This window comes from Cryptomeria japonica, chromosome 10 (genome assembly GCF_030272615.1).
Source record: "Cryptomeria japonica chromosome 10, Sugi_1.0, whole genome shotgun sequence".
In the NCBI taxonomy this organism is placed as follows: Eukaryota; Viridiplantae; Streptophyta; class Pinopsida; order Cupressales; family Cupressaceae; genus Cryptomeria; species Cryptomeria japonica.
This window is the reverse complement of record NC_081414.1, coordinates 476,969,716-476,986,312: the sequence shown is the minus strand read 5'-3', so window position 1 is coordinate 476,986,312 and position 16,597 is coordinate 476,969,716.

Here is a 16,597-nt window from a genome sequence, read left to right as displayed (position 1 = left end):
GGATGATATAAAAAAGGAAAGAAGAGAAGAAACATTCAATGTTTCAAAAAAGACTGAAGATGAACCAAAAGCAAGAGAAGACATGGATGAGCTTGAAGCAAACTTTGTAAGAAGACTGAAAAGAGGAACCAATAAGTACAAAGGTATGTTACCTCTGAAATGATTTAATTCTAGAAAAATTGGTCATTATGCTTCTAGATGTATGTATATGGAAGATTACAAAATATTTGATGATGATGAAAGGAAGGATAGATACAAAAATAGTAACATAAATAAGAAGATGGATGACAAAGATAAAGGAAAAGGGGTTTTTGTTCAATGGAGAGACACATATTTGAAGATGAAGACGGTGATAATTCAAATGAAGAATTCTTGTTCTTGGATCTAAGGAAGAAGGATAAAGGAAGGTCTAAAAGATTGGAAAGTATGAATAAAAGTGGAAACCTTGTAAAAGGAAAGGCTTCTTTGCATGTTAAAGTTGAACCAAAGGCTTGGATCATTGACTTTGGTTGCTTAAATCACATGGCAGAATATAAAGAGAAGTTTGCTAAACTTGAGAAGTATGATGGAGGATCGCTGAAATTTGTAGGAGATGAAGTTGCACCTATTTGTGGAAAATGAAGCATTACAATTGATGGTAAGCATAAGATTTATGATGTTTAATATGTCAAAGGATTGAGACACAATTTGTTAATTATGAGTCAAATGTGCAATAGAGGTTATGAGATCATATTTAAAGAGTTCCAATGTTAAATCAGAAAAGGGGGTACCAACTAATTGTTAGGACCTAGAAGGAAATTGAGAGGGGGGGGGGGATGAATCAGTCGTCAATGAATTACAACCCAATTACAAATTAATCAAACTTGATACATAATATCGGTAAACCAAACTTAATTCTGGTTAACAGATTAACAGTTAATATCAATACCGGTGAAACTTAATGCATGAAACAAAAAGAGAAACAACATCCACAACACATAACACAAAGATTTGTACGTGGAAACCCTGTAAGGGGAAAAACCACGGTGGGAAACCTTACCCACAATCAGATGATACTATTGTAGATAGTATGTGTGTACAAATGGGGTCTGCATATGCAGAAAAGGCCAACTACATAGAGCACACTACTCAAATGGGAGTCGCAATGACTACAGTAGGATGGTTAAATCCTAGAATAATGTACTGCTCAAAATAGCATCTCCAATGTTGGATTCAATACTAGTTGAGCTCTGATAATCACCTTCAAACCTTCCTTGAACCTTCTCTATGGTCTGCTCATATGATCTTCAATATTCGCACATACCATGTTACAATACCATAACCTTATCCTTGTCATAGCATATCTCATCTCACAAATGAGAACTTACATATATACAAAACCTAAGACCAAATGTGTAGGTCGGCTCACTAAGAATAGTACAATAAAATCAATTACAAATAAGTCTTGATGCGATACAACATGTTGGCTCAATAAATTTACAACAATATCCAATCAATAAATCATCTCCATAATGTGTCGTGCTGATCTGGAATAGATAACGCATACCGATCCATAACCTAGACCAATTTTTCAGTAACAACAAATACGTCAACCCGATTAGACCAATAACCATAATACCAAAACCAAGTATCCAAACCATGTCTTAGACATAATCAAGTGATCTCTAGATGATAACAAGTCATCCTCAGTGCCGGTAAACAATATAACCTACTGGTGGACAATATACCGGTTAATGTGCATAAGTCACTAAACTTGTCGATGAACACAATGTGCCGGTTCAACATAACCATAGATCTCCAGAAGGATAAGTGTTGACATCAATGACAAAACTAATGCAGCACATCCATAATACCAACAATATCCCCCTTTGGCATTGATGGCAACACTAGATGGAAAAACATCTAAGTGCCAAAACAAAATGCCAAAAACCAAAAACCAACAATCTCTAGAAGAGATAAATACCAAAAATCAAAACCAAAATTACAGAGAGTAAATATCTCTCCTCTAATGAATAATCTCTCCAAGAATGTTTTTCCATACTTTCTCTCTCCCCCATTGACATCAAATTCCAAAGCAAATAAAATACTAGAACATAAAACCAACTAATACAACCAATTAATATAGCCAACTACTCCCCCTATGAAGTAGCTCTCCTCTATCAAAGCCAAAAAAAGAATTTCTCTGTTAGGTTCTGTCATTTTGATGCCAATCTTTGATTGTCTAAGTCTCTACCGATGAGGGTATTACCCCAAGCTGCTCTCTGATATATTCAAAAGTTTCCTTAGGCAAAGGCTTAGTAAAGATATATGCAATCTACTCTTTAGTATTCACATAAACCAATCTTACTTCTTTTGCTTCAACATTCTCTTATAGAAAATTGTATTTGATAGAAACATGTTTAGTCTTAAAGTGAAATATCGGATTCTTTGATATATCAATTGCTGCTGAATTATCACAATAAATGATTATAGGTTCTTTGCATTTTACCTTTATGTCCTTCAACATTTTCTTAATCCATAATACTTGAGTACAATTAGTTGTTGTTGCAACATATTCTGATTCTGCTGTTGATAATGATGTACAACTCTTCTTCTTGCTCAACCATGAAATCAATTTGCTACCAAGAAAGAATGCTCTGCTAGTAATATTGTTTTTGTCATCTACATCTCCTTCCCAATTTGCATCGGTGTATGCACATAAGTCAAAATTTTCATCTTTATGATACCAAAAACCAAGATTTGTTGTGCCTTGTAGATACCGGAAAATCCTTTTTACTGTTGACTCATGATTTCCTTTAGGATTACTCTGAAATCTTGAAATAATATATACTACATTCATTATATCAGGTCTTGTTTGTGTCAAATACAGTAAACCTCCAATCATAGATTTGTATCTTGTCAGATTAATAGGAGCTGAATCATCCTTCAATGTCAATTTATCAGTTGTAGTCATAGGACTACTTATTGGTTTAGAGTTTTCCATACCAAATTTCTTCAGTAGTTCCTTCAAGTACTTTGTTTGACATATGAATATACCTTTATCAGCTTGTGAAATCTGCAATCCTAAAAAGAATTTTATCTCCCTAATCATAGACATTTCAAATTCTTCCTGCATCTTGTTAGCAAAGTCTTTACACAATCCATATTTAGTGTAACTAGGCTTCAAAAGATATTTGTCCAATCTAGCATACCAAGCTCTAGGAGCTTTCTTCAATCCATACAAAGCTTTCCTTAATCTACAAACCATATCTTTATCATTTGTCAATGAAAATCCATCAGGTTGTTCAATGTAAACTTCCTCTTCAAGATCACCATTCAAAAATGCACATTTTACATCCATCTAATATACTTTATAGTTCTTATGAGTTGCAAATGCATGCAAATGCAAGATATAATCTAGCTGCCTCAATTCTAGCTACCGGTGCAAAGGTTTCATTATAATCAATTCCCTCTTTCTGTGAATATCCTTTACACACTAATCTTTCTTTGTTCCTGATTACCTTACCATCTTCATTGTTTATTTCTGAATACCCATTTATTTCCAATTACATTTTTGTCTTTAGGCCGGGGAACTAATGTCCATGTATTGTTCTTTTCAATGTGTTCTAGTTCATCTTCCATAGCTTTTATCCAAAATTTATCTTCACATGCCTCAATAACAGATGTTGGTTCAATTTGACAAATTAAACATACCTCTTCATTTTCCAATCTTCCTCTTGTCATAACACCTTGATACTTATTCCCAATTATCTAATTTTATGAGTGATTCAGTCTTACATACCCAGTTTTATTCGCATGTTGTTGTTCTTCAGTCACTGTGGGACTCTCTGATGATGCCGGTGTGAGTGGATCCACATTCTATACTGGTGCACTCTATATAGGTTCATTTATGATTATCTCAACTACTGGTTCAGAATCTACAGACCTTGAATTTCCTCTAAATTGTTCATCTATCTTTACATTAGCACTTTCAATGACCATCTACAATCTTTTATTAAAACATCTATATGCCTTTCTCTTAGATGAATAACCAAAAAATATTCCTTCATCACTTCTAGGATCAAATTTACCAATATACTCATCTCTCCTAATATAACATTTTCTTCCAAAAATTTTGAAGTATTCAAGAGTGGGAGTATTACCAAACCATAGTTCATAAGGGGTCTTACCAGTTTCACCTTTGAAGTGAACTCTATTGAAAGTGTAAACCGTTGTATTCACTACTTCTCTCCAGTACACATGAGGTAGATTTGCTTCCAATATCATGCTTCTAGTTGCTTCCAGAATAGTTTTGTTCTTCCTTTCCACAACTCCATTCTACTGAGGTGTCCGAGGTGCTGATAGTTGCCTTTTGATTCCATTTACTTCATAAAATGTATTAAATTCCTTAGATGTAAATTCACCTCCTTGATCAGATCTTAAACATTTGATTTTCTTACCAGTTTCATTCTCTACCATTGCCTTGAATAGTTTGAATTTTCCAAAAGCTTCTGATTTCTCCTTGAGAAAAGTAACCCAACATATTCTAGAATAATCATCAATAATTAGCATAAAGTATCTATCTCCCTATAGAATTCTTGTTCTTTCCGGACCACACAAGTCAATATGAATTAAATCAAGAACATTATTGGATTTCTCAGAAATACTCTTAAAAGTTGTTCTAACTTGCTTTCCCATTTGACATTCCTTACATACCAGATTATGAGGTTTCATAATCTTAGGTAAATCCCTTTCTTCCTTAGTTGAATTTATCTTTACAATGCAATCAAAATTTACATGACAGAGTCTCTTATGCCATAACCAACTTTCATCAATATGTTCAATCAAGCATGTCTTATCATTTTTATTCAAATGAAAGATATTACCTTTAGTCTGATTACCAGTTGCAATCTCCAAGCCAGTTCTGTTCAAGATTTTGCATTTACCATTCTTGAATTGTAACTGAAATATCTTTTCAACTAATTGACCAACACTCAAAAGATTATGCTTCAAACCTTCAACATAATAAACATTGCCAGTATTGTGCTTACCATCCAAAGATATAGTGTCTTTTCCTTTGATTAAACAAGCTTTATCATCGCCAAATCTTACTAGACCTCCATTATATTCCTGAAAAAGATAAGAATTTACTTTTATCACCAGCATATGATGTGAACATCCGGAATCTATGATCCATTCATCTTTTTCTTCAATTTTAGCTGCTAGGGCCTGCTCTACGGGTGGAACAGTAGGTGCCAGTTGATCTTCTTTTATTGCAACAAAAGCCCATCCATTGTCTGTCGTTTCTTCATCAGAATCATTAGTAACTCCTTCATCAACATAGTAACGTGATTTATCTCTATTCTTCTTAAATTTTTATCTCTGATATTCAGGGTTAGGCTTATATGTTCTTTTTGCTTCCTCTCTCAATCTTGCATATCTTTCAGGACATCTAGATGCCATATGACCAACTTTATTGTAATTAAAACATTTAAATGACGCTTTACCTTCATATAGTTTTGTAATTTTGATAGTTGTATCTCCTTCATTCAATGTCTCCAACTTATCCCAAATAGCTTTAGCAGTAGATCAGTCGAATCTTCCCATGATTTGCTGATCTGATAATACGCTCAAAAGTGCTTCTCTTGCTTTGAAATCATTTTCTTGATCTTTACCCAATGTTGGTGGATTAGGTTGATTCAGTGTAATACCTACATAGCCATTCTTTGTAACTTCCCATATGTCTCTTCCAATGCAATTCAGATGTGTCTCCATTCTGATCTTCCATATACCATAGTTAGTTCCATCAAGTTTTGGACTGTCCTTCTTGAAAATGTTAGTCACCATAGGATCTCCTCAAGTTGTTAGGCTTTTGCAAAAAGAGGACTTGGCTCTAATACCAATTGTTAGGACCTGAAAGGCAACTGAGAGGGGGAGGGGGGGTGAATCAGTTGTCAATGAATTACAACCCAATTACAACTTAATCAAACTTGATACTTAATACCGGTAAATAAAACTTAATGTCAATTAACAGATTAACAGTTAATATCAATACCGGTGAAACTTAATGCATGAAACAGAAAGAGAAACAACATCCACAACACATAACACAAAGATTTGTATGTGGAAACCCTGTAAGGGGAAAAACCACGATGGGAAACCTTACCCACAATCAGATGATACAATTGCAGATAGTATGTATGTACAAATGGGGTCTGCACATGTAGAAAGGCCAACTGCCTAGAGCACACTACTCAAATGGGAGTCGCAATGACTAGAGTAGGATGGTTAAATCCTATAATAATGTACTGCTCAAAATAGCATCTCCAATGCTGGATTCAGTACCGGTTAAGCTCTGATAATCACCTTCAAACCTTCCTTGAACCTTCTCTATGGTCTTCTCATATGATCTTCAATATTCACACACACCATGTTACAATACCATAACCTTTTCCTTGTCATACCATATCTCATCTCACAAATGAGACCTTACATATATACAAAACCTAAGATCAAATGTGTAGGTCGGCTCACTAAGAATATTACAATAAAATCAATTACAAATAAGTCTTGATGCAATACAACATGTCGGCTCAATACATTTATAATAATATCCAATCAATAAATCATCTCCATAACGTGTCATGTTGATCTGGAATAGATAATGCATAGCGGTCCATAACCTAGACCAATTTGTCGGTAACAACAAATACGTCAACCCGATTAGACCAATAACCATAATAACAAAACCAAGTATCCAAAGCATGTCTTTGACATAATCAATTGATCTCCAGATGATAACAAGTCATTCTCAGTGCCGGTGAACAATATAACCTACCGGTGGACAATATACCGGTGACTGTGCATAAGTCACTGAACTTGCCGGTGAACACAATGTGTCGGTTCAACATAACCATAGATCTCCAGAAGGATAAGAGTTGACATCAATGACAAAACTAATGCAACGCATCCATAATACCAACACTAATTATTTGAAGAAGGTATGGGAAAAGATTTAAATGCCTACTATGTGAAACCTAACAATGGAAGCAACTATTTGCTTGCACAAGTTTATGGAGAGTGGAATCAGAGTTTGACTACACTTGAATTTGAGAATGAGTTTATTCATGTTGTAGAAGAAAAGAATGCTCTAGAGGTTAAAAGTTGGATAAAGATGGTTGAAGAAAATCTGAATTAGATAGAGGAAAGTCAGAAATTAGAACATGTAGTTGAAGTGAGAAACAAGAGTGAGACAAAAATCAAGAGGATGTTCATGAGTAGGTTGAATAAAGATGATAAAGAAAAAGAAAATATAAAAAATGAATTAAATCAAGTGAACCTACTATGGTCTAGAACAAAAATAAATTTAGGAAGTCTTCTACTCATACTAGGTACTCATCATCCTTCAATGGTACTTGTTTTCGATGAAATAAATTTGAACATAAAATAAGTGAGTGCGGAAATTAGAAGGGATCACATTCATTTAATAAATGATGTTATGCTTGTAACAAGTTTAGTCATAAATGTAACGATGGAATGGAAATATGAATGCAAGGTATAGTAGGAATGTTCAGTCTTTCAAGGGATATTGCTATACTTTTACCATGTATGGGCACAAGGATATTGAGTGTAGGTCTAATGGAAGATTCAGAAGGACAGGTGATGGTAGAATGAATGGAAGTAGTCTAAAAATAGGTTTGTTATGTTATGACTATAATAATATTGGACATATTGCTAAGTACTGTAGAGAAAGGAATGATAAGTCTACTGATCTACAAAAGAAGATTGATTTTAAAGACAATTTGAAGATACTGTGGATGAAGAAATTAGATGAAGATACGGTTATGAATGGATCTATACCCTCAGTTGGTGTTGATTCTTCTAGGAATCAAGCTCAGTGTTGTGTCTGGGGGGGAGATCTACCTAAAAAAATTATGAAGGGCCCTCAAAGAGTTGGGAGTTGAATTGTCTTCAACATTGTTGACTGATAAAGATTGCTTAGGAAGACTATGCTCCGAATGTGAATCTTAGATGAAGATGCAAAAGAGGAGATCCAGATATGGAACCAATCTAAAATAAAAATAACAAAAGAAGTTTATATGGTGCAAAATTCAGTGTCATTATCTATTATAGAAGTAGAATACTTTATGGTTGTTCCTTGTGGTACTCAGATCATGGGATGAAGTACTAAGTTGGAGACTATAAGCTTATCTCATGTCTCCTAGATTGGTGTGGTGACTACTTTTATGGAGACCAATGTACTATATGTTTCCTCGATTTTCAAAAATTGGTTGTAGATGAGATTTGTCCTTTTTAGGGGGAGTATTGAATGTATACGAGAAAGAGAATGTACCAAGATAAAAGAGTTCAGAGGAATATTACAAAGGAGAGAACTCTAAAAAAAGGTGACTAATTTTATATGTCTCCCCTTTGTCTTTGATTTCAAAGAGGGAGAGATTTTAGTAGAAGATGGTACAAGTGTTTCCATCAATGACAAAGGGGGATACTATTTAAAATTTGAGTTATATTGTCATTAATATCAAACTTGTTGGTCTGGATGTATTGTTGGTTTGGATGTGGTTCAGTTTGGATATAGTCTTGCATGTTATCATTGATGTCAAACCTATTGATTTGTATGTGGTCTAGTCTAGATACAATCATGTGTTATGCAAAATATTGTTGGTTAGATTTGGGGATAGTTGGTGATAGGTGAGCTATTATTATGTTGTCATGCAATTATATGAAGGTTTCTCTATTTTTTACCGTTGAGTAAGAGTGTCAGAAATCCATGTTTTTTTTGAGTTTGATCGGTGCCTTAGTTGAAGTTTGTTGTGGAAGATGATTAGAGATGTATGATATCAATGTGTTATTTGGTGTTGTTGTTGAGTTTGATTATAATCTTAGTTGAGGTTGTGCTATCATTGATGTTATATTAAGCTATATAAAGTTGGTGATAGATGTTCAATGGTATATTTGGTCTAGCATTAAGTGTTTATATGTTCTCATATTGTATGGTGAAGATGTTGTGATTTCATGGGGAAGTTTCTAGAAGATTAGTGTAATGGAAGTCGCAATATATAGGAAAGAGTATTTAATGTCTCAATGGAAGAATGTTTTGTTTCAAAGTATTAAGAGTATGGTGTTCATAATTGGATATAATGTTAATTTTCTATAAATGGTGTACTATCAAGTTTGTAGGTCCTCTGCTTTCTCAAATTATGAGATTAGATGTTGTTATTCTTAGATTGGTCTAAAATTTGTTTAGTGGCTTTTGGATATGTGGATTCAAGTGTTGTAGTTTGGAGGAAATGCTTATTTGGTTTGTACAGTGTTCCAGTTCAAATCTTTGGTGTTGTTTTTCTTTTGCATGTGAGTTATGTTGGTTTGTTATTAGTGTGGTCAGTTGTGTTGGGTTTCAGTGTGCCCAAATGAATTATCTTGTTTGAATCATGCTTTTTAGTCTGGATAGGCATTGGAGATTGAGTTGGAATATTGTTTTTGGGTCTCGACATGGTGTATGGAGATCTGCATTAGGTAATTTGAATTTTAAGATGCTTTTGGGCCAACTAGTTGTTGATTTTTATTTTTTATCTACTCATTTCATTTGGAATAGACTTTGGAAGATATGTTATGGTATTCAACTCATTAAAATCAAACTAGAGGGATGTGTGGTGTTGTTTTTGGGTTATCTCTTTCTCATAGAGTGGACCAAATCAAATATTATTGGTTCAAATGGCCTAGTTTATGCAATTTTATATACTATATTTTGGGTTGACCTAGTTGAGAATTTTAATGAATATCTTTGTATATAAGGATGATTAAATGTGTGTGTTGAGGTGTACAAAATTATACAGCGTGTCTAAAATTATGAGATGTGGATGTGATTGATATGCAAATAGATTTGATAGAAAAGGTATGTGACAGTTAGTTGAGAAGAGATTTGGTAGTGTTAGGTAACAAAGCTTGAGGTAAAATGTATTTTCTATGATATTGGACACTTGACACAGTGATTCAAGTTCAATTTCATGATTAGGATATCCTATTTATTTTTAGTTTAGCTATTTCTGCTAGAAGATAGTGTGTCTCTCTTGGAAGCTCTTTGAATCTTGCCATGAAGTAGTGAATTTCAGAGTGCAATTCCTTTGTATCTTACCCTAAGTTTGTGCACCTTATCTTGTAAGTATGGAGTAGTGAGATCCCTGGCCTATGGCCTAATTATTGTAATCATTTATATCTATATTATGAGTGTGATTCTCATCATGGTTTTTCCCTTCTTTGGGTTTTCCACATAAATTTGGTGATCATGAGTTGATTGTGTTTTGTGCTTTCATGATTTCATTAAAGTAAAATGTTAGCAGTGGTTTGAAGTTTATTAGATCAAAAATAAATTCTTGTTAGAGATCCAAACTGATTCATCCCCTCTCAGTCTTTTTGTGTGTTCAACAAGAGTTACCTACCTAAACCCATAAATGGGGAACTATAATATTTTTTTAAAGGATAAATAGGTTTCAAAGGGACCTAAAACCCTATTTATAAAGTATTGACATGATAAAAGCATATCCAACTAACAACAACCAAACAACATATAGACTATCAAAAAATAACAAAAAATACAGACAACAAAAAAACCTAATGATTTTTTTTTAAATATCGATAACTTCCAATTCCTAAGATCAAGAAATTTATGCAGATTAGAAAAGTTTTGTAATTCTTTCTTTTCCTCCTGGAAGGTCTCTTTGGTCCTAGTACAAGAGCTAGGAGGCCAAAGTTTCTCACTAAGGGTAACACTTTTACCCTTGTCTTTCTTGTCCTAACCTTCATCCCGAATCTTAATTCTGAAACTATCTACCACTTGATATCCTTTGAGATTATTAAATTTATTGGTTAGAATAATTATCCCCTCCACATTGTTTTGGATAGAGCATTGAATAATATTGTGGATTGTATCCAAGTTATTTGACCTCCTACAACTTCTCTTCAAAACTTTTGATTCTTTAGCATAATCAGTCTTCAACAAATGTATTTCATTAGTCATTGTGTTTATTAAGGACTAAATATTTTTAAACTCACTTGAGGGAAGATAATTCCTCTAATTCCCATTAGCATTGTTCATAATCTTCATATTTAGGGCTTCGAGCTTAACATTTATCTGATTGATTTCATGAAAGAACTATTTTGCAAGTTTAAAATACCCAACAATGCCCTCTTGCACTAAGCCAAGAACATCACAAACATCTTCCATATTGGCAAGAAGAAATGAAAATTACTTAGGAAAACTAGTTTGCACATTCCCTTGCCCCTTTGACACACAATTTGGGCTTTGTGTTTTATCATCCAATCGAAACTTGCCCCTCCTCAACTCACCATGATGAAAATATTTGACCCTATGATAATCCATTTTAGTTTTACCTTTGGAAATATCTCTCTAGCGAGCCTTCCCAATTTGGACCTTCTTCAGCTATTTAGCATGAAGTAAAACTTCATCAACAACATTATCCTCACCAAGATTCAGTCCCTTCATCCACGAAGAACTAGACCACGCCCTCCTCTTAGAAGAGTTCTTCTTCTCTCCCTTCTACCTTAGGAGGGGAGGAAAACACCATACGAATAAAAGATTCCTCCTTTGTCTCCATCCCTTCATTCACATAATCCTCATCTTTAGCCTCCAAGTCCTTTGTATCAGTGGGCATGTACGAGTAATGAGTATACACATGGACCTAATTTAGCTTCTTTAAACTTTCTTTGACACATTTTTGTGGATTTTAGGGGATGAATCTTTAACATATTTCATAATTAACAAAATGATCCTGTCGTGAAGAATGGAAAATTAAGGATTCTTCCTATAGCCAACGGAAAAAGGAAAGGAAACAAGTAACTTATGCCTAAAATGATTCAGCAGAGTGAAATGAAATCCATAAATGGTGGTATAATTATCATTAAGGATGATATAACACATAATAACCTTCATGACATCTACCCAAATGGGATTGATAGATAATCTATCATATCCCTCTGATGTCATCTTAACAAGTATATCCTTCTCCCAACCTTTTAGAAACTAGTTGATGGCAACTTGCATTCCTTTCCTATCTTTGAAAGCTCTAATCTCATCTATTGAAAGCCTAGTAACATGGGAAATGAGCTCCTTAGAAATTACAAACTCCTTACTTAAATCCTTGAGTGTACAATTTTTCTAGCCTTGAACAAACTTCTTAGAAGCCAGAGGATCATAACCATGAATTCATTGAATGTAAGTCACCAACCTACCCCTTTTAATAATTTTCAAAGCTTCCTTTTTCTACTTGAATTCCTCACAAGATGTTGTCTCCACTTGATTATTGTCTCTACTCATATTCCAACATAATAATAATAATAAAAAATCTTAGCCCCAATTATAATGAAGGAATCCCCACCAAGAAGATGCCACAAAAAACATCCCATGCCACCACAATAAGAAGAAGGTGTTGCAAAGATTACCTAGAAAGAATGTAGCATAATTACATGTCATAATGATATAAAAAGGGAAATCACTTCCACCTCTTCTAAAAATCATGTTGGATTATGCTGGAAGCCTCTAAGGGTAGATGGTCATGGGTGTCCCAATTCATACTCAAGTGCCTAGGCACACCAACATTAGCAAAGAAGTTTGTTAACATATTACCTTTGGTGTAAATATGAGATATGTAGTAATCATCAAAGGAGTGAATGATATTACAAGAGTCCATGATCAATTTTTCTATGGTCTAAATAGGTTTAAAGATGTTCTTGAGGCATTGAATAATATTCAAAGAGTCCCATTCCAAGCAGATCTTTAAAAAAAAATTGGATTGAGAAAGTTTTGACCCAATGTAGTCAACCATAACCTCAACATAGTGATTGGTATATGTACCCAAATGGAGTGCCACAAATATTATAAGACTACCATGATAATCTCTCAACACTTCCCCACTACCTGTACACCTAAGGTTACCCTTGGTTGCCCCATAAATGCTAATTTTAATCCAACCCCTAGGAGGAGGATTCCAAGAGATATTTTCTCTAGGACTTGATTTTTCCAATGGGAATAGAGGTATCTCAAGGTATTTTTCATCTCTTAGCAACATGCAAATAATACTGAGAAACAAAAATCTTAGTGTCATGATGAGACTTATCAACAACTGCAAAAAGAAATTTTTCCCTAATAGCTCTATACATTTTGATGAAGACTCTCTCAAGATTAAATAATTACTCCCTACGAGCCTATTATTTTTCTCATTCCAGTTGCCCCAAGAAATATGAGGAATGAAAAGATTTCAAATGCATTTGAGAGTATTATTACTAGTAGGATAAAACCAATGATCCCATAGATACTGAACAAAATTAGGAAACACCTATTGAACATCCCATAAAGACGAGAGAAAAGATTGAATTGCAGAGGCAAAACTACAACAAAATAGTAAATGAGTGGAATTTTCAATAGCATTCTTACAAAGGACACACATATTAGGAATTGTAAAACCCCCTCTGTGTGGATTATCAATAGTGAGCACCTTATTATAGATCAACAACTAGAAGAAAATATTAATTTTTGGGATGAGAAGAGGATTTTATAGCTTACCTTGAAAGGGAGAAATAATACGTTGATCAATCAATAAGTTGAAAGAGAAGGAAACATTGAAGTTCCCATTTGAAGAAAAATACCAAACAATTTGGTCCGAACTAGGAGCAACATGAATATGGAAAGAGGAGAGAGCCTTTTGAAAATCAGCCAGACTAGGGTCCACAAAAATGATATTTTTCCTAGTCCCATTTCACAATAATCAACAAATCCCTAGCCAAATGTCTAAAACAAAGATCTTGAAAAGGTTGTACCCAAGGGAGAGCACACAAATAAGTATATATCCCATCTATTGATCCTCCCAAAAGCTAATGGATCTTCTGACACCAACCACCCACATTAAACATTTAGGGATCTATCAAATCCAAATGTGGGAATGTTATTCCAAAGTAAGGATCTAGAAGGAAGTGTCACCACAAACATACCATCTCTTCAACCCCAACCACCAGTAAGATACTTATTGGGAATAATCTTGATCCAATCATTGTCATCCGAAATGAGTCTCCAAAGTTGTTTATCCAACAAAGCCAAGTTGAACTCTTTTATTCTTTTAAAGCCCAAACCACCCCACTTTTTCGGCCTACAAAACTAGTTCCATTTTAATTTTGTCTTTTAACACCAAGGTAAGAAAATCTTCATTTTTGATACGGTAGAGAGAAATCTCATGAGGCTTGAACCTTGGTTGTTGGCTCTACAAGAAAGAAGCCCCACCATTTCATCGAGGAGTCTCTCCTAGGACTATATTGCTTATATTATATTATAATTATTAATACTATTTATTTAAGTGATATTTATATTTAATATTACATAAATATAGATATAATTTTAAAATATTTGAAAAAGGAAAAAATGACTTGCGAATGAGAGAAAGGTAGGGAATTCTATGAAATCAATCACAATCATTTTTCAATCATTCCACCTTTCACCATAGAATCAAACATGATACTACTTGGAGGGAAAACCTTGAATGTGAGAGGATAACACATCAACCAAAGTAACACCTAGCAACCCTGATAGTAGAGGAAGAATTATTTAGGGGTAGATTGAGATATCTCATGCTAAGGAAAACAAATAGTTTGGTTCAACTATCCCTCTTAACTACTATAACTAAAACACATTACAATGACATAGACTAACTCTTTCCATCCAACCGCTGATCACAATTCTGGATATTTCGAAGATATTTCTCCTCTTTATATTTGCAAGCGTTGAAGATAATATCTCTAACCACTATCTCTGCTATAACAAAACCTTCAACCTATTCCCATGTTTCATTCATGTCCAATGCATGCGCATGGACAATGCTAAGGGCTAAACTAAGTAGAGATCTACATTCGGTAATCCACTGGTGCTTATCCTTCATAACCCCTGTATCATCTACCACACTCAGAAATCCATGATTAACAATCCATTTACATTCCTCATATTCAGTATTCAACTCTGCTATGAATCCTTGATGAGTGTCAATTAATTTTTTGACTTTATTGATCCTTTTGTCACTCAATGTCTGATCTTGTAGTAGCATGTTTAATCTATCAAGGATCCTCTGGTGCGATAATGTGTTATCCATGGTTTTTTGGTAAACAGTCCAGAATTCCTCCCATACCTTATGCATATTTTCAAATCATTTCGACAATAAGACACATGTTGTGTATGTCCTTATGCTTTGTATTCTTTCCTTCAATTTTTTGTTTTCCTTGTACAATTATTCACACTTCTTTTTCAGTTTGGATTCGTCTGCTATCTAGGGTACAGGCTTGCTATCTAGGGTGCAGGATAGCCCCTACTTCTAAAAATTTCTTCATACAACGCTTTATACTTTCCTACTTCTTTCATCAACATCTTCATCTGTGCTCTATTTAATTTTGAGATATCAAATCCCATATCTACCATGACCATGGGATCAACCTTTCCAAACTTCAACTTCATCATGTGTCCAAAGGCCTTGTCCACATCTATGATCTTTGGCCTTTTATTTGGGGGATAAAGGGCCCACAAATGCATAGCCTCATCATCTAGATCATATCTTGATCCAATGAAGATGTCATTCACGCCCTGAATGTCCAATTTGAAATCCTTCTTCTCTGAATGCAATAGCCTATCAAAAATAAAATATGCACTAAGATCCCAGCCTGGAAAAAGGATGATTCCCGCCTCTACTAGAAGTTGCCTTCCCCTTTGAGGGGTCATGCCTTCTACCTCTACATTGATACTAGCCTTCAATTTCCTAAGCATCTCTGCCTCATTCTCTGGTGTTATATCTGGCATTGCTTCCCTTAGCCTTTTTCCTTTAAAATGATACAGGAAGGACCTAAATTCTTTTGATTTGATGAACTCATCATCAGACACAAAAGAGGTATGCTCCTCTAGTCTAACATCTACATCTGCATTTATCCTCACAATAGTTATGTCTTATGTTTCAGGCTACTCTTCCCTTTCAAGCCTCCTGAATCTTGAAACAACCTCATTCTCACCAGACTCGCTCTCAACTTCTTCTTCTTCTCCCATGTCTTGCAATCTTTGTCTTTTTTATTCCAGTTTTTGGTTCAAATACTGAATGATCAGCATAGCCTCCTTAGATTCCTTGTTCCTAAAGATATCCCTGGCTTCAATGTGCTCATGAAAATAATCTCCCAGATCTGCCCTTTTCTAATTATAACCCTTCGGGTCATAATTCTTTCGGCCTGTGTGCTCATAGAGGTTATATTCTTCTTTTAACCTCTTGTCAATGATTTCATATGCCTTTGTAGACACAATAGTGAAATCTCCAAAATGTAAAGTCACGGGCAAGAAAACTTTTTTATGGGCATCCCCAAAATGCATTGCATTTGAGACACTCAATTTTCTTACAATCTCTAGGTAAGAAATTATGTTAGGTGCAGGCTTCGGTAGCACATAAGAAGCTCCTTTGAATCCAAAACCTCTGACATATGTGAAATCCTAGCATATATACAAGTCACCCCAATTGTGATTCACCCTGGCATCTCCATGCTCATGGGGTCTAAGGAACCTTTTGTTTTT